The 23,792-nt window shown below is 43.1% G+C and overlaps 1 protein-coding gene across 3 annotated transcripts in view; it reads left to right on the top strand.

The window, feature by feature from the left end:
- The first annotated feature begins 4,351 nt into the window (after positions 1–4,351).
- Positions 4,352–23,792, top strand: part of TBL1X (transducin beta like 1 X-linked) — a 131,287-nt gene continuing 111,846 nt past the window's right edge. The window contains exon 1 of one of the 3 annotated variants that reach the window (XM_081858737.1): positions 4,352–4,372. The gene's annotated coding sequence lies outside the window, so the exon portion shown is untranslated. Of the gene's footprint in view, positions 4,373–4,574; positions 4,633–5,508; positions 6,166–23,792 lie in introns of those variants that run through there. The other 2 variants (XM_081858736.1, XM_081858735.1) reach the window with 2 other exon arrangements.

The following is a 23,792-nucleotide window of genomic DNA, read 5'->3' as shown; positions in this document are numbered from 1 at the left end:
GAGGAGCATCTAAAGGAAATGAACCTGAGGAGATGCAGGTACCTTTGAGATTTGAACAGGCATAGTGGATAAAATGTTGGATTTGGACCAGAGAGACTTGAAGTCAAGTCAACCACAACTGCACATGCATAGCCTATAGTTTGTGACAGTCTAGGTTTTTCTGCAGCCTCCCTTTCAGTTCTGGGGTACTTTGTGACCATGGACCACAGCGCTCCCTGTCCCCTCTTTTCCCAGTGACTTTCATCAGTCAATCCCCTAAACCAGCAATATTCACTATGACTTGGATCCTAAGATTAGAATTCAGAAATTTGTGGAAGTAAAGTTTCCATTCCCCCCTTCTACCTGTAACTTCAGAAAAAACAAGGAAAAGGTAGGAAGACCTCCATGCTGAACAATGTGGAATGGTATCTCTGAAGGGAGGCTTATGGAGGAGGAGGGGCAGGGAAACATTCCTTCCAGAAACTTGGATCCTGACATAAGTTGACTTATGTCAGGATCCAAGCCTCCACACCCTATTCCACATGGTTCAGTAAAGGCCCCTGACCCTCTAGAGAGGCGTTTTGTAGGATGGAGGTGACTCCTTGTTATCTTAGGATAAGCATATAGCTACACTCCCGAAGGGTGCAGAAAAATCACATTTCCCCCTGACAGTTTCTCTCTTTGAAGGTTTTCTAGGAACACCTATCTATTCCAATTTCCTGAGATTTAAAAATAGAGTTTTGACACAGTGCTTTAAAAAGGGGGTGGGGAATTGGGAGGGAGGGAATGATGTACACAAGAGGTGTAATTCCCCATTGCCCTACAAATCATAGAATTGTAGAGTTGGAAGGGACCTGAGGATCATATAGTTCAACCCCCAGCAATGCAGGAATACGCAGTTGTCCCATACGGGTATCGAACCTGCAACCTTGGCATTATCAGCACCATGCTCTAGCAAATTTAGCAATCCGGGCTGACTTATCCTTGTGCCAAATCTCCAGAAACATTTTTTAAAAAAAAACTTGTGGAATTTAAGAGTCAGTTAAATCATGTCTTCTGAGAGTTGTTTGAGGGTACCTTCTGAAATATTAAACTCTCTGGGGGTGAGGAATCATATGCTTAGCTCAGGGCTTTCAATCATGGCCTGTGTGGCCACTAATGAATACTATTGTATTGCCCTTTAAATACATATAAGCTTATGAATGGCGGAAAATCAGTAATGATAACACTCTGCAAGGGTGAATTTGTCTGGTTATGTAGAGCTGATTGCATAAGACAGAATTTATACATATCTAAGGAGGCTGGAATCATGGGGCTTATTTAGCATAGCACACTTCAAATCACCCCTAGAATGAAAGCAATTCCATCATTTTCTGCTACCTCGGGTTTTTTAATCAAGGGTTTCCTGAAATTTTGTTTTATCTGTCTCTATTACTTAATAAAACAGGAACGTTAAAAATGAGATACTTATAATGTGATCACAGCATATGTTTCTTTCTTGTTTCTAGGCTCTCCTGCCTACGAGAAACTCACTTTGAAAGAAATCTCCAGTGGTTGGTCGGCTGTTAGTCTGGCAAAAGGGCATTGGTGCAGTATTTACTTTAATGTATATATTAGAAACATAAGGTTGGGAAAGATAATAGGAGATTAGGCTATTCCCATGCGTCTCCTAGACAGCCATCTTTTTGAAGTCCTCCCTAATGTGCCTGCTAATTTAACCATATAGGTACTGAGTCTTTCAAAAATAACAAGCCCTGACAGGTTTGGCTTCAGACATTATTGGCTGCCTCTGTGTTATGTCATGACAATTTGTTATTGGCAGTAAGTTCACAAGCTGCTGTTTCTTTGCATTCCTCTGTGCTCTTTGGTAAATGCAGTTTGCCGTGCTGAAGCATGTTGTCCCCTTCTCTGCTTATAACTTCCTGTAAGCCATAGCACACGTTTTCAAGTGATAAGTTAATTCACTTAAAAAAAATTAAAAAGTCTCTGTGAATGCCATGTACGCGGAGCTATGATCATGTTTCTACTTAAGCACACAAAGAGACACTTTAAGGTTTTGAAGGATCTAATTTTAAATAATGTGGGTGTCACAGATTCCACCGCTGACACCATATGTTATGGATTCGTGTTGCTGCCAACCATATGTCAAAAGCCCTCACAGGTTTTCAGCCTGGGGGCTGTGATCGGGTATTACTGCCATCATTGGAAGCATTCTTTTTAAGCAGTCATTTTAGAAGCCTGGAATAAACACGGCCTTGGTTCATACGTTTGCCAGGGCAGCTCATTCCCATGCTGCCTCATATTATCTGAATAATTGCAACACATGGGACAGGGCAATCCCATCAGGGGTTTCTGCTTCAGCACGGTCCTTTTCTGGAATGCAGCCCCACTGATGTCCAAATAACAGAAACTGCCTTCATGTGTGTGACGTGTGGAGGGGAATTGCAGGTAGAACAGGGCTATGGGGCTCCACCTCTGCTCCTTCTGTACATTTGCATAAGGGCCTTCTCGGTAGTGGCGCCCACCTTGTGGAACGCCCTCCCATCAGATATCAAGGAAATAAACAACTATCTGACTTTTAGAAGACATCTGAAGGCAGCCTTGTATAGGGAGATTTTTAATGTTTGATGTTTTATTGTGCTTTTATTTATGTTGGGAGCCGCCCAGAGTGGGCAGGGTATAAATAAATAATAATAATTATCATTATTATTATCATTATTATTGCACCCCAAAATTGTTTCATAGATGAAAGCTTGTGCACATGGGCTTCTCCTTGCAGATGTTCAGACCCTAGCATGTATTCTACCACTGATTTATGACAACAGCATCCCTATTCTCCTAGATTGTTCTGTGTTCTGCAGTCCTATCCATATGACCCTCCAGTGGGCAGAATCAGCACAAGACCAAGAACTGTGCCCCTATATTTTAATGTTCTTTGCTTGCTTCTATCAGGGCAGCTAACCCTTTTTTTCTCTTTTGGCCTGGGAGCCACATTCACCCTTGGCCAACTTTCCTAGGGCAGCATGCCAGCAGTTGCGTGGTCAGAAATGGGTGACCACATCCCACATTTTTAACAAGCACGTTGCACATCTGCAAACATCCTCCTCTTCAGCTGATCTGTACAGATGACTCAGGAAAAGGTAATTAGCCTCTCCACCCATGTTAGTCCTATGTCTACTGTTAAAATGTTGTTGTTGCTGCTGCTGCTGTTGTTGCTACAGGGAATAGAAATATTATTGGGGAGGGGGTAGATCAGATCCCTGGGCTGCCTGTTAGTCACCCGATTTATGTGCATGTGACGCTAGCTGCTATGAAATGGCAATAGTATTATATACATTGTGTTTTCAAAAGTATCAGATTCTACATCCTAAATCAAACAACAGGTTCCAGGATTTTGGGGGGGGGGGGAAGTCATGTGCTTTAATTGGATGTACTTTAAATGTTTGGTGTGGATCTGCCTGGAGTAATACTGCTGTTTCCATCATGCAGAGAAAGAAACATTTGAGCCAGAGGGACCATTTAGCACCTGAGAGGTGATCAGTGAGAGCACATCCTTTAAAATACACAGAGCTTATACAAATTGCCATTAGGGAACTGTGTGATGATCCCATCTGCACGTATATTATTTTGTTCATAAAGCTACAGCCAGGGGGCTGTTCCATACGGGAGCTTTCATCACACCTAAGACACATGCTAATATTGATATATGGTTAATATTTGCCTGAGCTGCATATCAGTAAGGTTATGCACACTTATTTGGAAGCAAATTCCACTGAAAGCGACGGGACTTGCCTCCAAGTAAATGTGAATGAAACTCACAGCGTTTATTTTATCGTTACAGTTATACCTCACCTTTCCTTCAAGGAGCTCAAAGTGACATACACGCTTCTTCATGCTTTCCCGTTTTATCCTCATAACAACCCAGTGAGGTAGGTTAGGCTGAGAAATAGTGAGCAGTCCAAGGTGACCCAGTAAAGTTAATGTATGAGCAGCGATTTGAACCTTAGTCTCCCCAGGCCTAGTATGACACTCTAATAACTGTATCATACTAGCTCCTTAAAATTAGCCCTCCCTTCCTTATCCCCCCCCCATTAATCTACACACGCCAGCCATATGTTCGTATTCACTTCTGATCCTAGCAGTTTTTTTGAATTTCTTTGCCTTCCCACAGTAATCAACAAATCCCACGCTTAAAGCATGAGGGTTTTTTTCCTCTCTGCGCAGCTAATCTAGAGTGTGTGGTAGCAGAAGAATGTGTCACAGTAATGCAGAGAGCTGTAATGATGTCAACTTGTTATTTACTTTCCAAATCTGAATGACTGAGCAAGGCGAAAGGAGAATCAATCAGCCACAATGTGACCCTGCAGGCGGAAAAAACAGAGCACTCTCGCCAGTAAGAGGTTGGGGGATGGGAGGCACATGTAACCAGGGCAATGTTGCATCATTTACTTGCATTGCTTTTTATACTGCTCCCTTTTCCACCCCCTTCGGATTGAATGTTATAGTTCAGTATGAAGCTGTAGGAGCCTAGAGAAAAATAAGGAAAGGGGGGCTAATTTAATACAAAAGAACATCAACATCTGCTTTAAAGGGCTGAATGGCAACTCATATATAATAAAACCTATTCTGCTGAATCACAATTATGGAGACAGTGTAAGTCCATATTTTAATGTGGTATAATGATTGCATAGAAGCAGTGGTTTTAAATCACTCAGAAAGTATATAGGGAATATATTACGGGTTGTTTCTTGTCTTTTTTAGGTGAACTCCCAATTATATAATATTTTATTTGCAAAAGCATTCATTGTGTTCTGATTTCCATTGCTAGGTGACATTTAAAATGAGACAAAATCGGTGCGGGACTTTGCGGCTCAGCAAAGAGGAAATAACTTTACAAAAAAGGGGGGGGGGGAGAAACTAGAAATAAATAAAAAGAGTGGATCCGTCTGGCAGCTTAAAGGGGAGTCTTGTGCATTACTTCTTTGTAGTTATGTAAATGACGGAAAGTAGATGCTAAATTTAGTTCTGTTCGTCGACTTAAAAACCTGGTGAACTGTTCCAATTCCATTAGCATCATGATCCTTTCCACCCCTCCCCCTATGAACCGATCGCAGTGAAAATAATGTTGACCTGGGGCGGGGGGGGGGGAAACAAAACAAAAAACAATTGACAGGGATACAGCCACGAAGCAAACGTAGGCTTTGCTTTTTCTTTTCTTTTCTTTCTACCTTTGGTCCATTTTTTGCTGACTCCAGGGGGTTAACATTTCAGTCGACTGCCGGAGCGGGGGAGGGGCGGGTGTTGCTGTGTGGGTTTTGTTTTCGGGGGAACAAAACAACCTTTTCAATAATCCCCTCCAAGTGACTAAGGAGTTACTTCGGGACACAGAAGCATCCCGGGGGGGGGGGGGACGTGTGCTGGTGCTGGCATTGGTTGGATGTATGGAGGTAGGTATCGGTGTTCTCTCCGAGGGGAGGTTTGCAAATCACGAAGACCGAGCAGAAATATAGGCACACAACACCGCCCCCCCCAATGCGTTAAGATCCAAATGCGGATCTCCCCACCTCCCTCCAGGAGCTGTCTCGAAGGGCTGCCCCCCCCCGCATGTGTTTGTCTGCTTCGCCTCCGTGTGTGTGTGTGTGTGTGTGTCTGTGCGCCTGGGGAGGAACACTCTCCTAGGACTTACACCCACACCCCCCCACCACCCCAAGCGCCCTACAACTGCTTATGAAGTAGCGAGCGGCGGCGGCGGCGGCAGCACCTCCTGACCGCCATTCCGCACCCAGAAAAAAAAACTTTCCATTGCCCTCGCCCCACTCCCTCCCCGGGAACTTCCTCTGGGCCCCGCTGCCCGGTTGTGTGTGTGTGTGTGTGTGTATTGTGCGCGCGCTTGTGTGTGTGGTGTATATGTGGAGCAGCAGCAGCAGCAGCAGGAGAAACGGGGAGAGCCGGGCGCGCGAGGGCTGCCGGAGCTTTGCCGCCGCCGCCGCCGCCGCGGCCTGCAGGCTTTCGGGACCTGGGCAGAGCCGGAGAGGAGTGCCAGTCCTGCCGCCGCCGCCGCCGCCACCATGGAGTGCAAGTGAGAGAGGAAGTCCGCCCGCCTTATGTGTGCTTTTGCAGAAGTTGAGGCTTCCCCGCTGTTGCTGCCCGGAGCGCGAGCGGGGCCTTCGGCGCGCGCCCACCGAGGTGAGTTGCCCGGGGGCCGGGGGGCTTCTCTCTCTCTCGTGTGTGTGTGTGTGTATTTGTATCTATATCTATCTATCTGTGCACCTCGGCGCCTGTTGGCCATATTTCCTAGCGTGGCTCCCAACTTCCTCGTGCTTCCACCCCTCCCCCCCCCTTTGCAGCATTGTTGCTCTTGGGAGGGTGGTTGCTGTTGTTGTTATTGTGGTGTGTTTGCGCCTCCTACGGAGGTGCCTGGCTTCCCTCTCCCCCTCTTTTATTTATTTTGGTGTTTTTTCCCGCGCGATGTGTGTGCGTTTCTTGGCACCCCCCTTCCCTCCCACCCCAGGGTGACTTGGTTGGTTGTGTGTGTTGTTGTAAGTCCCCGAACGGTTTGTTGTTTTCGAAAAAGAGGCTCGGGCTCCGTGCTTTGGACTCCGAATGGATCGATTTGTCGAAAAGTCTTGGCTGTGGTGGGGGGGGGGGGAAGGAGAGAGAGAGAGAGAGGCGCCCGCCTTCGCTGCTCTCTCGCCTTTATCTTGCCCCGTGGGGGGGGAAGGGGGGGTGTCTCAGACGATCTGGGGGTGTTGTTGTTGAGAGGGGTGGGCAAAAACTAGAGTGCTGGGTGTGTCTTTTAAGTTGGGTGGGTGGGGGGGAGGGGGACGCGAGATCGCCCCACTGTAAAATGGTGTAGATAGGAGTTTGCATAAGCCTCGGCGTGGGGGAAGGGAATCCCATTCATCTCCAGGGCTTGAATCAGCAAGCTGTGGAGTTCATTGCTGTGTGGAGTGGGAGGGGGGAGGGGCAGGTTTGATCCAGCAAAGGGGATCTGCTCTCTCAATTGATTTGGGTAGTAAGTAGTGTCCATAACCTGGACGCTTTGATCAGTAAGGGAGAATATTCAGGGTGCATTGTGTTATCAACCAATGCCCTGTTTATGTTTGTGGGTGTTTTAAAGGCAACCTGTTGCATCCTAGGAGTGTTCCCTTTTTTAATAATTGCCCCTGTCTAGCTAATGTTACCAACACCATTTGCTATGTCTCCCCCTTTTATCTTGTCTACATACGCACAAACTGTTTTATTCTTTTATCTAAGCTGCTGACCTAATATTTTGATTTTAATTGGGTGTGAGGGCAAATTGTTGTTGCAGAGTGGTGCTCAGCTAATGACCCCTTGGCCTACTTAATTACATACTGGGTTCTCAAGACACATAAATGCCTGGCACGCCCCTCCCCCACCGTCTCAAAAGTTTTCTTTAAGACATACAGCTGCAAGAGGTTGGATATGTATGTGTGTGTTGTGTGTATATCTATATCTGTATACATACACAATCCTTAAAGAGCACAGCATATTCAAACAAGTGTTTTAGAAGCTGCTCCTACAATATATTTGCTTGTACATTGGTTTTACAAATTCACAAGATAAAGATCCTCCTGCCCTAAAAGCCAATAAGAAAACGGCCAGATAAAAGGTTGTTTTGTTGCCAGATGGTTGTGATAATAAATACTGAGGGCGAAATAGGATTTGTATATTGCATTTTCGCTTTATAATGTTCTTAAATGCTACCTATGCTGTTCCAGTAAGAAAAAACAGAAAGTAAGTCATGCATGCAGAACTACTTCTGTGCCAGATTTAAGGCCACATCTTTCCTACCTTGACCCATTTATTAGTTAACCTTAAACCAAGTGTTTTCCTACAGCAGAGACAAGGTTAATGCATTAAACCTTTCTTGCCACATGACTGCACATGGTGGATTTACACCCCTCCTTTAGCCCATACCTAAGGAGACTCTCTAAACCATTTTTTCAAAATGGAATTCTAATCCATCTTTTTGTGATCCTAAACATACTGTGTCCCAAGACCATGGCCTTGATTATGCAACACATACAGGAAAATCTGAGGTTGTTAATTTGCTGGTTTTTCCAAAACAGCCAGTGAGCAGGAGGTTTGTTTACATGTTTAGCGAATCCCAGTGGTCTTCTAGCTTCGGCTTCTTGCTAGCTATTTTGGGTCACTACTAGAGCTTTGTGTGAATGGCTTGATCAAATGCCACTCACTTACCCAAGCTGCTGCAATGATACTGTTTATAGTCTCGTATCATTTTAACCTTGGGTTTGTCTGAATGATTATCTGTGGCTGAAGAGAGCTTGTTTTCATTTGTCACTGCAGAGTATGTAAGCAATACTATGATTCCATAAATATTTTAAATCAAATAGTACCATATAGCTGTCAGTTTAGCTCATTGCTACCTCCAGTGTATCCCTCAGAAAGCAATCCTGTGCACACTTGTTTGAGAACAAGCTCCATTAAATTCGATGGGACTTATTTTGAAGTACATGAATAGAAATATACTGTGAATCTTTTTTTTTTTTTAAAAAAAACTATTGTCAAAGATTGTGATCCTCAACTCACTCAGCTAGAGCAGGGATGGGAAACCTAAGGCCCTCCAAACGTTGCTGAACTGTAACTCCCATGATCCTTGACCATTGGTTATCAGACTGGGACTTATAGGCATTGGAGTTCAGCAATATCTAGAGGGCAACAGGTTCCCCACCCCTCCACTATAAAATAAGTCTTGTTTGCTTCCAAGTAAACAAACATTGTATTTTTGTTTAGGATCTTCCACCTTATGAGAACATATATTGTGCACATGATAATTTGAGTGGAATGGTGAAACAAATTGGATCACTCTTGGAAAACAAGTCTACTTCAATATTGAAAACATATTGGATCTTTCTTAGCGTTAAATTGGCAGAGGTTTTAATAAAAGAACTGCTCATCTAGCCCAGCACCCTTTGAACTTTAAATAAAGGGTGAACTTACTTAAAACAATAGTTTGCTGATGCTGCTTCATTAAACTTCAGACCTACTTGTCTTATCTTTGGAGATTTTTTTTTTAAAAAAGTCCCAAGTGCCCAGTTCATAAGAAAAGGATAGGCATATTCACCAGTAGAATGTCATCTTTATGGTGAAAATCCCATAAACATGGCACTGGCAATCATAGTGGCAGCCAATCCAGTTTAATACAGTGGTACCTCGGGTTTAGAACTTAATTCGTTCTGGAGGTCCCTTCTTAACCTGAAACTGTTCTTAACCTGAAGCACCACTTTAGCTAATGGGGCCTCCTGCTGCCGCTGTGCCACCGCTGCACAATTTCTGTTCTCGTCCTGAAGCAAAGTTCTTAACCCGAGATACTATTTCTGGGTTAGGGGAGTTTGTAACCTGAAGCGTCTAACCCGAGGTACCACTGTACTGAAGTTGTTAATAAGGGCTGTACTGGGATTGCAATCCCTTGGTGCCCTCGGAATAAGTTACGTCTGAGACCATAGAGTTCCAAGGCATTCTCCTTGGCTGTATAGGCCCCGGATCAGAGAATCATAGAGTTCGAAGGGACTGTAAGGATTGCCTAGTCCATGGGTAGGCAAACTAAGGCCTGGGGGCCGGAACTGGTCCAATCGCCTTCTAAATCCGGCCAGCAGGCGGTCGGAATCAGCATGAATAGAATGTGTGTGTTTATTTAAAATGCATCTCTGGGTTATTTGTGGGGCATAGGAATTCGTTCACCCCCCCAATATAGTCTGGGCCCCCACAAGGTCTGAGGGACAGTGGACTGGCCCCCTGCTGAAAAAGTTTGCTGACCCCTGGCCCTAGTCAAATCCCCTGCAATGCAGGAACATGCAGCCATCCCATACGGGGATCGAACCTGCAAACCTTGGCGTTCTCAGCACCAAGCTATAACAAACTGAGCTATCCAGGCTGACAAAATTGAAATCCCTCAATGTTGTGAGGAAGAGTGGAGGCAAGCTACCTCTGTGCCCTGTCGTGGTCGCCATTGCCCTATGTGTGCTGAAGGTATAACTTCTGAAGAAGGAAGCCTCAGCTATGCATACCTTTTTTTGTTTGTTTATGTTTACAGTATTTTGATACGTTTATATATCTTGCCTTTATTTCCTGAGCGACTCAGAACCCTAGAAAATCAGGTGGCTGGGCTGCTGGAACTGGCACTCTCGCCCTTGCTTTCTCTTCTTGTCTGAGGGATCAAGAATGCCTGAATAGGGCTTAGGTTGCTTTGTGTAAACTCACTGTAGTTTCTGAGGAAACATTTACATGCTATGCTTGCTTACTGTAATAAATATATTTGCTTTCCATTTTTATAGCATTTGGACCATTACATGTGGATATGTTTGTGGTTTTCTGCTCATTGTATTTGCAGTGCAAGATCACAGAGGGGTTAATTGTGTTCCCAAAGGATAATGAGGGGGATTCTGGGGTTCTGCTTTACAGTGGACACGGGTTGCGAACGTGATCCGTGCGTCTGCATGGGTTGCAATTTGGCCTTCTGCGCATGCGCAAAGCACGATTTAGTCCTTCTGTGAATGTGGGAGCGCCGAAACCCAAAAGTAACCCGTTCCGGTACTTCCGGGTTCGGTGTGATGCACAACCCGAAAACGCACAACTTGAAGCGCCTGTAACCCAAGGTATGACTGTACTTACATCTGAGCTTATACTGTTATTATGGTATATGTTTGAGAAATGGACCTGTGTTCCTGAGCTTCTGTTTACTTCTACAAGTAAACCCCGAAGGCCCAGGACTGCGTAGCTTTGTATGAATTTTCATTTTTAAATCCAGTCGCGATGGTACCGTATTTTTCGCCCTATAGGACACACCGTCCCATAAGGCGTACCTAGTTTTTTTGGGGGGGAAATAAAGGGGGGGGGAATTATTTCCCGCCCAGGTGCGGGGCTGAGGCGGGGGAAGCTCGAGCTTCCCCAGCCCCCAGAACAGGCAACTCTCCGCAAGCTGTGGGAGCCCGGTGCCGGGCTCCCGCGCCTTGCGGAGAGCCGCGCGAAGTATGGGTGTGCTGAGCTCAGCGCGCCCAGCCTTCGACATGCAGGCAACTCTCTGCAAGCCGCGGGAGCCTGGTGCGGGCTCCCATGGCTTGCGGAGATCTGCGCAAAGCCTGGAGAGCGAGAGGGGTTGGTGCGCACCGACTCCTCTCGCTCTCCAGGCTTCAGCGAATGCCTGCAGTCGCCCCATAGGACGCACACACATTTCCCCTTCATTTTTGGAGGGGGGAAAGTGCGTCCTATGGCGCGAAAAATACGGTAATTAAGTGCATAATAAATATAACCCGTCTTCTACAATCTGAATCAATGGTACAGGATAATGAACTTGGTGTGTTTATTCCCCATCAAGATCTTTACCTGACTCCAAACTTGTTTATAGATGCCACGGTGGGAGGAATCCGTTATGAACAGGATCTTGTTACCATCATTTACACCTGTGTAAACCTTTAGGATCACCTGTTTCACTGCATGTTATGTGGCGCTCCCTTGAAAGCGGTTCAGGAACTGCAGTTAATCTAAAATGGCCTTGCCCGGCTCCTGACGGAAGGAGGGTTTTTACTTGACCTTCTGTGTGATAGCAGTTGGCTTCCAGTTGGCTTCAAGGTCCTTTTCAGGAAGCGTAAAATAGATCCAGGATAGAACTCTCCTCCCACTAAAATCTGATAAGGAAGCTTTGTTGTGGCCCTGACATTAGCTGTTTTGTATGGTAGGAAATGTTAACAAAATTACATAGTCAGAATTGCAGTAATAGTGTGGCAGCTGTTTAAGACAGTAATGATGCTCTGACGATAGGAGAACTGGATAGCTCAGTTGGTGGGAGGCTGGTGCTGATAAAGCCAAGGTTGCAGGTTCAGTCACCATATGGGAGAGCTGCATATTCCTGCATTGCAGAGGGTTTGACTAAATGATCCTCTACAGTTCTATGATTTTATGACTAGAAACACAACACAGCCATATTTGGTCTCTAAAGCTGGAACGATATGTCGCTGTGTAACTTCTGTTTGCAAACCACCAGCCACCATTTATTTTCTGCAAAGTGGTATCTAGTGGAGATGATTTGTGGCAGAGACGTGGTGGCAGGAGGAATGTTTGCCCACCATCCCTGCCCACTGCTTTTCCTACTGTAATCTCACCTCCCTGAGGAGTTTTCTTTCTGTCAGGGTAGTTGTTGTTTGTTAATTTCTTGCCTACTCTTCCCCAGAAGGTCCCAGGATGGGTTACAACAAATAAAAAATACTGAAAACGGTGAAAACAAATCACTGTCAAGAGAATAGGGTGCGTCCTAAAGTATATATTTCAATCAGTGGCTCCCAGCCAATGTCTAGAGAGCACTGTCCATTTGGACTCTTTTCTTCACACTTGCATGTACTTGAGATGTAAAGATGTCAGTTATTTTCCACATTACTGCATTTCATTTGCTGTGTTGGCTTCAAGTGATATCTTTTGTTTGACCAATCCACATACTTCTGAAATTCTGCTACCTTTCTTTCCCAAAACTTGTAGACTCATGTGCCAAAAGTGAACCCCATAAAGCAGGGATGGGGAGCTTGTGGGTCCCCAAATGTTGTTGGACCCCCAACTCTCATCAGTCACAGCCAGCGTTTGTAGCCCAGAAATATTTGGATGGTCACAGGTTCCTCAACCCTGCCACAAAGGGTCAACCTACATTTTGTAGCCCATCCTATCTGGAGTGGCAACTTCTGTCTAGCATTGTTATAAAACATGTAACAAGTCACATTTTTTTGCCCACTCATTTCAACTCCCCATCATATTGCCTCACTATTTTTGTGGGAGTGGTGGTAAAAATCCGCATTGGAATTCTGTTGTTGCCAAGACCACTCTCCCTGGGAAAAGAGTACATTTTCTGGCATTTTCCCTTGTACTTTTTGGCTGTTCGTAGTTTTCATTACTATTTTAATGTACATTCTGGTTGTGCTCCAGCCTTATTTGAAGTACGGGGGAGCAGAAATCTGCCTCTGACTCTTGTGAGCAGTCTCATATTTTCCATATTTTTTATCATGAGGCAAGATGGAAGTAATTTTGTAAACTATTTTTCAGCTAGTAAATTGAGTGTCTTTCCTTCACTTGCCTATTTTTAGTTAGAAGGAAATAGCTGACCTCCTTACAGTAAGAACCCAATTCCCATGGGTACAATTTATAGGTTTATATCAAATGGCCTACTTGGACAACTTGGTTGAACAAGAACAAGAACAACAACAACAGTTGTGGTGGAACTACATTTTTTTCCCTTTTAGTAATAATTGCCTGCTCTGCAAAATGTTTTTTGTTTAGTTCTTGAGAGGAATATATGGAAGGGTAAATATTACTATGGGATGTGTATTCTCTCTCTCTCTCTCTCTCTCTCTCTCTCTCTCAGAACTGCTTATTATATAACTGTTATACAGTATTTGTATAAAACAGTGAACACAGTAAAGAATCCTCCTGTATAAATAAATCTCTTTTTGAGGGCCACTGTAAGTCACCTACTGAATTATGTTACCCTGAAAATGCAAAAAAACCATGACATACTGCAAAGGGAGAATGTTAGACATCTCTGTATTTTAACTGAGAATACAGAAATTTTAAGGGGAATGTATAGTATCAAAATATATAGCAGCAAAACCTCATAGTAGTTCCATGCTGTTCACTCAGGAGTAAACCCTACGGGGGCTCAGTTGGGTTTACTTCCAAGCATGCCTGGGATTGTTTCCACTGGTCCTATAACTTTATCTGACTTCTCTAAGAATTATTATTTTTGGAACACTTCTTAATATTTAGCCAAAATAAATGGAATAAAAAGTGTTTCAGTTCACCCCTGGCACATGGCAACATGCATGAACTATACAGCACAGAAATTGTGCTGTAGGGCGTAGTTTGGGGTAGAATGTTTATAGAATCATAGAATTTCGAAGTTGGAAGGAAATCTGAGGTTCATCTACTCCAACCCCCTGCAATGCAGGAATCTCAACTAATGGCCGCCCAACCTCTCTGCTTAAAAACATTGAATGAAAGAGGGTCTACAGTCTCCCAATCTGTTAATGGTATCTTGAATCCCGATTCTGTCTTCTGTGGCATTGGGAAAGGAAAGAAGTGTTGAAAGTCTTGATAAGAAGGTTGCATAAACCAGTTTTATTTCAAATTCATTTCCAGGATGGAATTTACCTTTTTTCGCATCGTTTGGTCGGTGATGATTTCATCCAGCTGTTCCCCACCACAACCTCAAAATCCCTTTCCTGGTCAGCCACTGCCAGCTCATTCCAAAACAAAGAAGCTGAAATATGTTGCAGACTCTGCCAAGCTCTCTGCTGGAAATCACTTGGTCCTGAAATCGGGGCAGAAATGTTTCCTAGCCATTAAAAACCATTGTGGAGGTTCATTTCCTAATGTCACTGCCCTTAAACCCCAGTAAATAACAACACACGGAGACATTCTGCCCCTTCACTGTCCCTACTGCCTAGAATATAGGGGCCATTCTCAAAACAACATCATCATCAGCAGCAGCAATAATAATAGATTAGTTACTTCGTCTTATTGTATGCTGATTTGAGTACATTACAGAGAAATGGGTAATAAGCTTAATTCATAAGTATTACAACATTTTCACATGTAGCCTTGAATTCTAGGGAAAGTTAACGGAAGTACATGGAAGAAAAGCTTCTTGTGTCTTTTCTGTACAACTGCCTGCACATATCCACCCCATAAACCTCTCTGGAGGTTTAGGAAGATCTCCTTAACAAGGAGTGCCAGAGGACAGCTGAATTACATCCAGTTTTGGCAGCTTCCTCCCACTGTGTCCCATCTTCCAAGTGATCCTCAAACGCTCTGTAGAGGCCTGCCTTTGGAGGCAAAGGCACTCAGTGTTAGATACGGCGCTTCAGGTTGCGCTCTTTTCATGTTGCGAACGGGCCTCCAGAACGGATCACGTTCGCAACCAGAGGTACCACTGTATACAGTGGTGCCCGGCAAGACGAACGCCTCGCAAGACGGAAAACCCACTAGACGAAACGAATTTCCCTATGGGTTTGCTTCGCAAGACGAAATGTCTTGCGAGTTCCTGTGGGCTTTCCCCCCTTTCCCCCCCCTTTTCCTAAGCCGCTAAGCCGCTTATCAGCTGATCCGCTGATAAGCCGCTTATCAGCTGATCCGCTAAACCGCTAATAACGCTAATCCGCTAAGCTGTCAGTGGGCTTGCTTCGCAAGACGAAAAAACCACTATACGAAGAGCCTCACGGAACGGATTAATTTCGTCTTGCGAGGCACCACTGTACCACTTTATACTTTAAAGAAAAAATCTAAAGGTGATTAAAAATCCAATAAAACAATCCAGGATAAAACAAGTTCAAGCTTCAATGAAAATGTTTCAGATCCTTCTCGAAAAGGCATTTTGCTTTTCCCTGTCATCAAACTGGCATTCATGTGGTCGCAATTTGACCCGTGCCAATCACAAAACGTACCTGGTGCCTGGTTAATTTCTAGCTCTGCAGGCAGCTGAGGGGAAGAAGGGAACTGGAAACATATCTTCCACCATTTTAGGCTCTAAGACATTGTCTCCCCATCCCTTTGTGCCCTCCACTATGCTTCTGAAGGCCTACAGTAGATAGGCTGCCTTGTCCCTTTTGAAGTAACTTCAGTTGACCATGTACACCTGCAGACATTGTTAGTTTGTCCACCTGTGAACAGTGTTAAGGCCCTACCATGTACTCTTAACTAGGTTAGACCCAGGCTTTGGGTAGTAAAACAAGTTCTCTGGAGTTCTCTGTCCACACTTGTCATCCTTGGGCTGCTGTGTGCCTAGCCATTCTGATGTCCTGCTCCAAGACATTTTGGAGAATTAAAAGGTACGCGCACCTCTGCCACCACCAGAAATGCTTACACTCAGAGCCTCACTGAGTAGGAGAGGGGCCCAGCAGCAGGCAGGTTTCTGAGGGTCCATTTAAGTCTGAAGCTGACCCTTTGAGTAGCAAGAAATATTTTTCAAGGAAGCTAAGTAAACAAGGAGAACAGTGCTCAAAGCCTTCCCATTTAGCTACAGCTCCATAGCGTTCATGTTCACTCCTGGAAGCTACAAAACTAAGGCATACTCCATGTGGTATTATGTAGCCCCCTTCCCCAGGTTTTGGCAAGGCATGCTTCTGTGAAGCGTAGGACAATGCAACCACTCATTACCTGGAATGAAAGGCTCTTCCATGTTGAAATCTGAGAACGCACCATACACGGTGGCTTGCCTGGCTGTGTCCCAGACTTGAAGTTTCCTTGAGGCCCAGGATCCCAAAACATTGTGCTCTGTATGTTGAAGTTAGCCTTTGGTCTTTGGAAGGTTTTGGTGTGCCAGGTCCTTCCATTGGAGCTGCAGACATCTTCCGTTCCAGGAAGTGACCAGGCTAATGTCACCGTGTGCTTTGCTGAGCTAGAAGGTAGAAAAGGGTTGTATGAAAACTTATGAGAATTCTGTCTTGTATACATAGCTCTGTCCTGATGCAGAGCTGAGAGCCTGATAGGAGATGGAGTATGTTCCTGCTACTTTTGATAAATTAAGACATAATTGTCATTGTAAATGAGCAAACGGCAGCTTAATAACTACCTGACCCGGGCCATTTCTTCTTCACTTGGCCTCCTCAGTGTTATGTAACAAATACTTAGCGTTTGTGCAGAATTAAATTAATGTATGTAAAATTAACAATTACCCAGTTTACTGTGTGAGACATGGCAGTCCTAATGTATGCTGGTGGCCAAAGTAATTGAATCACATTGAGTGATTAGCCAACTGATCTTGATAAACAGACCAGTGTACTTTAATCCACTCATTTAATGGGCATGTTAATTAAAATTTGACATTGATTCCATGGGAAGAAGTGATTTCAAAAGTAAATCTTAATTTTTTTTGCAACTACACGTAAGTTCCATTTGCTATCCCCAGGGTATACTAGCAGTCTAAGCCTGCAAAAGGGTATATCAAATGCTAATTTATGTGGGAGGAAGACCTATTAATAACCTATAAAACAGGAAGCAGTATACAGCACAACACAAAATTTCTGTTTCTTTTTTTTTTTTAAAGGAAAATTAATTTAATTTTGTTTTTGTTTGGGAAGGAAATGAAGCAAATTACAGGGGATTTTTTTTTACTTATGGACTCCTGTTCCTTTTCATAATCCAGCCTTATCAGCAGTTCATTAATCCTGCCCCACAGAACATCACTCTGCAGAGTATTACATTGTGTAGTTCACCATAAAAAAAACCCAAGTATTTTACAGCTCAGCATTTGGGAAATGAATAATTTTGCACTGTGATGCTACTGATGAAAGAGGGCTATTGTGCTATCTTGATTAGCGCAAGTACAACTCTTACATAAGATTTGTGCTTGGAAAAGCACTGTGATGAGTTTATGCTGATTTTAACACATTCCAGTAGCCTACAGCACATTGATTCACAAAGTCCTGCCAAAAGCAATAAGCTTCATGGTGTACAGTGAAATGTACACAGCGGATTTTGTTTTTGAGGTGAAAACATGGGCCTCGGCTGTTTATTATAAAGATATACTAATTTTATTGCCAGTTTGGCAGCTGCTTTGTACCTTAGTCATTTGTTGGCGTCCTTCCTACTTTCCAGTTGGCTTTGGCTTGATTTTGTTTCAGGGGTGAGATACATGTATGACTGCTATCCATGCAGTCTTGACTTGTATTAATAGCCGCATTTTAATTGCAAGTATTAATCTACCTACCCGTCCCCAAAAAGTCTCCCTAACGTAATTTCAATGATTGTTGAGTGTTGGCAGACTGTGAACAACAAGTGGGGGGGGGGAGCTGCCCACATTATTGTTACTTGCATTTTCTTTAATTTTATTTTGACAACCCAAAAGTACAGGCTGTCGCATCATACCATATGCTAAATAAAAAGGAAAGAAGCGGTGACGCGCCAATATAAACCAAGACACCCATATTTCCAGAGCTGCTGTGGATGGTAAATATTGGACATCTAAATCTGAAGTGTGAGAAACAAAGACCCACCAGATGACGTATGGTGTTTTGGATCTTTGTACAAGATTACCTTTAGGTTGTGAACATGTAAGAATTAGTGGGAAGCTGAGCACTAGAAGTGCAAAAAAGGGTGTGTTTGGGGGGAGGGAGATATCTGCATTGGAGAGAGACGTATGAATATGTCAGATAGTTGGTTCACCTAGCCCAGGGGTGGCCAACTCCCAAGAGACTGCAATCTACTCACAGAGTTAAAAACTGGCAGTGATCTACCCCCTTTTTTGGGGTTCAGGAAAGCCCTGTTTTTTGGGTTGAGGGCAAAGTTGTTGAGCTTTTTAGGGAGGAAGAAGGCCCCGTTTTCTTTGGGTGCAGGGCAAAAATGTTGAGTTTTTTGGGCAACACAAAGTTGTTGAGCTTTTTAGGGGGAGCCAGTGATCTCCCGGTAGGTCGCGATCTACCTGTTGGACATACCTGATCTAGCCAAATATTATATACACCAGTGGGCAGCAGCTCCAGTGTCTCATCCAAACATTTTTCTGTCTACTTGAGATGGCAGGGATTGAATGAAGGACTTATTACACGCTTTATCCCTGAGCCATGGGGCCTGCCATCCAACCTGCACACTTATTAAAGCAAAGCAATTATGTTATGGGGCTTGCTAATAATTTCATACTACTCCAGAGTTAAAACACCTCTCTTCACTGAAGTCAATTTCAATAGCTGCATGTAAAAAGAGTGGGAAAGGAACCATATAATCTTAACAAGGTGATTAGTAGGGTGCTAGCTTTCACAACTTGGCAATTATAAAGGCATTTAAATTACTTTCCTATCCACCTTTCTTACAGGAGTACTAAGAGAATTAATTAATGTTTGGGAAGCCTTTTAAGATAAGTGTTGATTAGCGTTGCCTCTTAGTTTAGTAAATGAAAAATGAATGCAAAATAATATATGTAAACAAACACCCAAGCCCTTACCCCATGCTTGAGTTTAATTAGCACCATTAATTTTGCCTCTGATTTTAGGCTTTCCGGATGGGGCGTGAGTAACCCTTGTAGAATGCCTCTACGCATTCAGAAAAATAAATAAACTTCTAAGAGTCTGTACTATATGTTAGAACGCTCCCTGCATGTAGAATTCCGTGTCTGCGGAAAACTAGTAAAAAGCGGAAGGTAGAATAAAACTCTTCGCATTATGTCTCCTTCCCGAATAAAGAGTGAAACCAGAAGCAGCAGAGGGGGCAAACTATTTGCATGTATTTTATTTGCGCTACTTGTGTATGTATGTAAACACATAAAGGTACACACACAGAGAGCGAGAGAGCTTAGTCTATACAGACATGGGTTTGCAGTTATCTGCCCTTTTATAAATCATCATATAAATTGTGCTTTCAGGTCATATGAATATGCAATAACAATCATTTTAAAAATTGCCTGGTCCATTTGTCACACTAAACCATAGTTTAGCATGACGAGAATAAGCTGCAGCATGTTTCTTGCTCCTCTTCTCCATAGTTGTGGCTTCAAGGAGTTTAGAGAAGCCTTTGCTTCTGTTTTTGCCTAGCAGCAGCATGCAGTGTCATCCAAACCAGCAATCTGTGGTTAATGTTAACGATGGTTTGTTTTAAACACACTTAAAACACACACACACACACGCTTAGCAGCTGTTTACAGACCAGTTATTTTTTTTTATATTACATTTTTATTGACTATGCTTATTCTCCTTTAGCACATGTGTTCTACCCAACAGCCAAAGTGCAGTGCATTGTACATACAAATATATTGAATCTTAAAAGGGAGGAACAATGAGAGAGCCATTGAATGTGCAAAACCATATTTTAGTAAATATTGAAACTGGCAGGTTTGTAGAGTTCAGAGCATTAATTGACTGGTAATTAATAAAGGAAGCCCAGGCTGGACAAAGCCATTGCACTTTTGCCTTTCTTCATAAGTTCTTAATATCACTTTTTAATTTTACAGTAATGACTTGCTCATGCAAGTTATGTTGTCTTAGTGGTGATTATTATATATAGTAAAAATTTTGGTGGTTTGCCAGCTGTGGGCCTCTCTGGAGAAAATGGATCTGGTTTCAGTTACATATCCTGGTTACCTCCAGACCAAATTTCTGAAATGCTGTCTATGTGGAGCTCCCTTTATGAAAGAAAGTTTAGAAACTTGAACTGATACAGAATGCAGCTGCCAGGATACTTGAGGCCAGGCATTCAAATCACTGTTGCACCAATTCTGTACCAGCTGCAATAGTTAGCTATTTATTTATGGGTTCAATTTAAAGTGCTGTTTTTGGCTTTTAAAATCTTGAATGGTTTGGGACCACTAGGGTCACCTTGATCTTCATGAGCCTGCTCTGAGATCAGCCTTGAAGGTCTTGCTCTCTGGCCCACTGCCAAGAACCATACCTGAGGCAGGGTCTTTTCGGTGGTGGACCCACATCTTTGGAATCCCCTCCCCAGAAGGCTTGTATGCCCCTCTCATTGGTGGCTTTTAATTGGATTTTAACATTATTTCCCAGAGCAGTAGGTCTGTTCGATTCTTGCAGCAAAATTAACAAAAAGTCTTTTGGTAGTCCGCAAAATCATAATATATTATATAGTGTTGCAAGACGGTTGGTTGTTCTTTAAAATATTGTTATTTTGCTCAGCTTCTTATTGTTCACTTTATTTGTTTTCATGTTTTAGTTGTTGCTATTTTAATTACTGTTTTTGCTTTTAATGCCTTGTTTAATAAACCTTATTTATTACTCTTAAGTTGGCTTGTGAAAGTTTTATCCTCAAAGGCAGGATGTAAATGCATTAAATAAAATAATAAATAGCATTTAAAATATAAGTAATGGAGCTACAGTAAGCTAGTACTGTACTTTCCTTAGCAGTTTTATGGACGCTAGTCCAAAATTTTGCTGCAGTTGGACAAGTAAATCACATCTGGAAAAAAATAGGTTCTTTTTTAATATTTCCAGCACAAATTGCTGTACACAGTTACTTATTTCATGTAATTTCTTGAGATAATATATCATGCGGTGATTAAATTGAAATGGGTTTCTCTCATGTTGGTACATAATAATAATATTAAGATTATTATTACAAACATATTCCCAGAAATAAAAATGAATGGCTGTACTAAGATCTTGTTCCCATTTATTCACATAATTTCCATTTGATCCATTTTATAGTGGAAATCCCGAAGCTTAATAAATTTTTGATGCAAAGTATTTTTTTTGGCACAGAAACCAACAGCTATTCAAAAGTTACAAGTTTTTAAACCAAGGTGCTGAGTGATTATCTAATTCTTGTTCAATATTTTTAATGCCCATGTTTGATTTGAACAAATCAGTATGTCTATGAAAATTATGTTCTCGCCAGAGCTTGAAAAGAGCCATTATTAAAGTGACGATTTTAAATGACTGCTAGTATTGGTGATTCTGTCTTGTGCAGATTTCCTCAGAAGCAGGTCCCACCGAGATTGGGGACACTTATTTCCAAGAAAATGCATATATCGGGTGGGGAACTGGCCCACCTCTCAGGGGTCACTTCAGCAGGTTCCTCTTTTGCAGCCACAACTTATCAACTCAAGCTGTTTCTACAAATGAGGAATCTCCCTTTGCAGACATGGCTTGAGTCTGCAATGTGCAAATTTTCCTTCGCATTCCCAGCTTGAATGCAAGCAATTTCTTTCTTTCTTTTTTACATGTTCCAGTTTAGATAACCCTTTGTCACAGGCAAGGAGGAGGTACTCCATAGAAGATAACATTAGGCTGTTCCTGCTGACATTTGTACACAAGCTTTACAGTCCAAGAATAAGATATAGCCATGCCAGCTTCATATCTTTGTCTCTGTGCATCTGTGTTTGCCCATCTGCCTGCTTTAAAGTCTTACAGATTCGGTCTTATGCCACATAACACTGGTCTTGAAAGACCTACATTGGCTCCCAGTATGTTTCCAAGGAGAGTTCAAAGTGTTGGTGCTGACCTTTAAAGCCCTAAACGGCCTTGGTCCAGTATACCTGAAGGAGCGTCTTCACCCGCCATCGTTCCGCCCAGACACTGAGGTCCAGTGCCGAGGGCCTTCTGGCAATTCCCTTGCTGCGAGAAGCCAAGTTACAGGGAACCAGGCAGAGGGCCTTCTCGGTAGTGGCACCTGCCCTGTGAAACGCCCTCCCACCAGATGTCAAAGAGAAAAACAACTACCAGACTTTTAGAAGACATCTGAAGGCAGCCCTGTTTAGGGAAGCTTTTAATGTTTGACAGACTACTGTATTTATGTATTTTGTTGGAAGCCGCCCAGAGTGGCTGGGGAAACCCAGCCAGATGGGCAGGGTATAAATAAATTATTATTATTATTATTATTATTATTATTATTATTATTATGCAAACCCACACATAATGAGAAATATCAAATATCCCATTCATATGTAAAAGGCAGCATGCCTCTAAATTTATTTATTTAACTAAATTTATTTATTTCTGGAGGAAAAGAGGACTGTTGAGAAGCCTTGCTGGCTTCTTCCTTCTCTCTTCTTTTCTTTCTGTCTCATACTTGTGCACCACAAGGCTAACCTTTATGGATGGAAGACTTTACACATATAGTATGCAATAACAAGATTTTGCATTTACTCATTTATTTGTCTGCATTTCAGTGGAACATAATCCATCAATGTCCTAGTGTTGTGCTTAAGCATCCATGATCTAGGAGTCTTGGTTGACCACAAACTTGACATGAGCCAACAGTGTGACACGGCAGCTAAAAAAGCCAATGCAATTCTGGGCTGCATCAATAGGAGTATAGCATCTAGATCAAGGGAAGTAAAGGTGCCACTGTATTCTGCTCTGGTCAGACCTCACCTGGAGTACTGTGTCCATTTCTGGGCACCACAGTTCAAGAAGGACACTGACAAACTGGAACGTGTCCAGAGGAGGGCAACCAAAATGGTCAAAGGCCTGGAAACGATGCCTTATGAGGAACGGCTAAGGGAGCTGGGCATGTTTAGCCTGGAGAAGAGGAGGTTAAGGGGTGATATGATAGCCATGTTCAAATATATAAAAGGAAGTCACATAGAGGAGGGAGAAAGGTTGTTTTCTGCTTCTCCAGAGAAGCGGACACGGAGCAATGGATCCAAGCTACAAGAAAGAGGATTCCACCTAAACATTAGGAAGAACTTCCTCACAGTAAGAGCTGTTCGACAGTGGAATTTGCTGCCAAGGAGTGTGGTGGAGTCTCCTTCTTTGGAGGTCTTTAAGCAGAGGCTTGACAACCATATGTCAGGAGTGCTCTGATGGTGTTTCCTGCTTGGCAGGGGGTTGGACTCGATGGCCCTTGTGGTCTCTTCCAACTCTATGATTCTATGATTCCATGACTAAAATTGTATGCTGCTTAACTGTAAACAAATCCTCCTAAGCGACTTACAAAGTTCGGAAAATGTACACTAAAATTGTCAGTAATGATCAACGTTTATAAAAGAGCAAAGTGTATAAAACCCACAGTTGAAAGTATACGTTTTAAGCTAAAATCACAGATTAAAATACACTTCACACATCTTAAGTAGTCTTGGGTACACAGAAAAGGTTTTAGCAGGGGTCAAGAGGAGTACAGGAAGGAACCTGCCTGATGACAATGGGAAGTTGTGCCAGTTGCTGGAAACTGCAAATGGAGAGAGTGTCACTCAGGTCCTGCCTTGCAGGCTTTCCCTTGGCAATCTGGTCGGCTGCAGTGAGAACAGAATGCTGCGCTAGATGGGCCATTGACCTAATTCAGCTCTTCTTACATTCTAACCCAGGGGTTAGAACTCAGTGGGGCTTACTTTTGAATAAGCATGCATAGGATCA

The sequence above is a fragment of the Podarcis erhardii genome (assembly GCF_964252035.2).
Source record: "Podarcis erhardii genome assembly, chromosome: 4".
In the NCBI taxonomy this organism is placed as follows: domain Eukaryota; kingdom Metazoa; phylum Chordata; class Lepidosauria; order Squamata; family Lacertidae; genus Podarcis; species Podarcis erhardii.
This window is presented reverse-complemented; position numbering and strand designations above follow the sequence as displayed.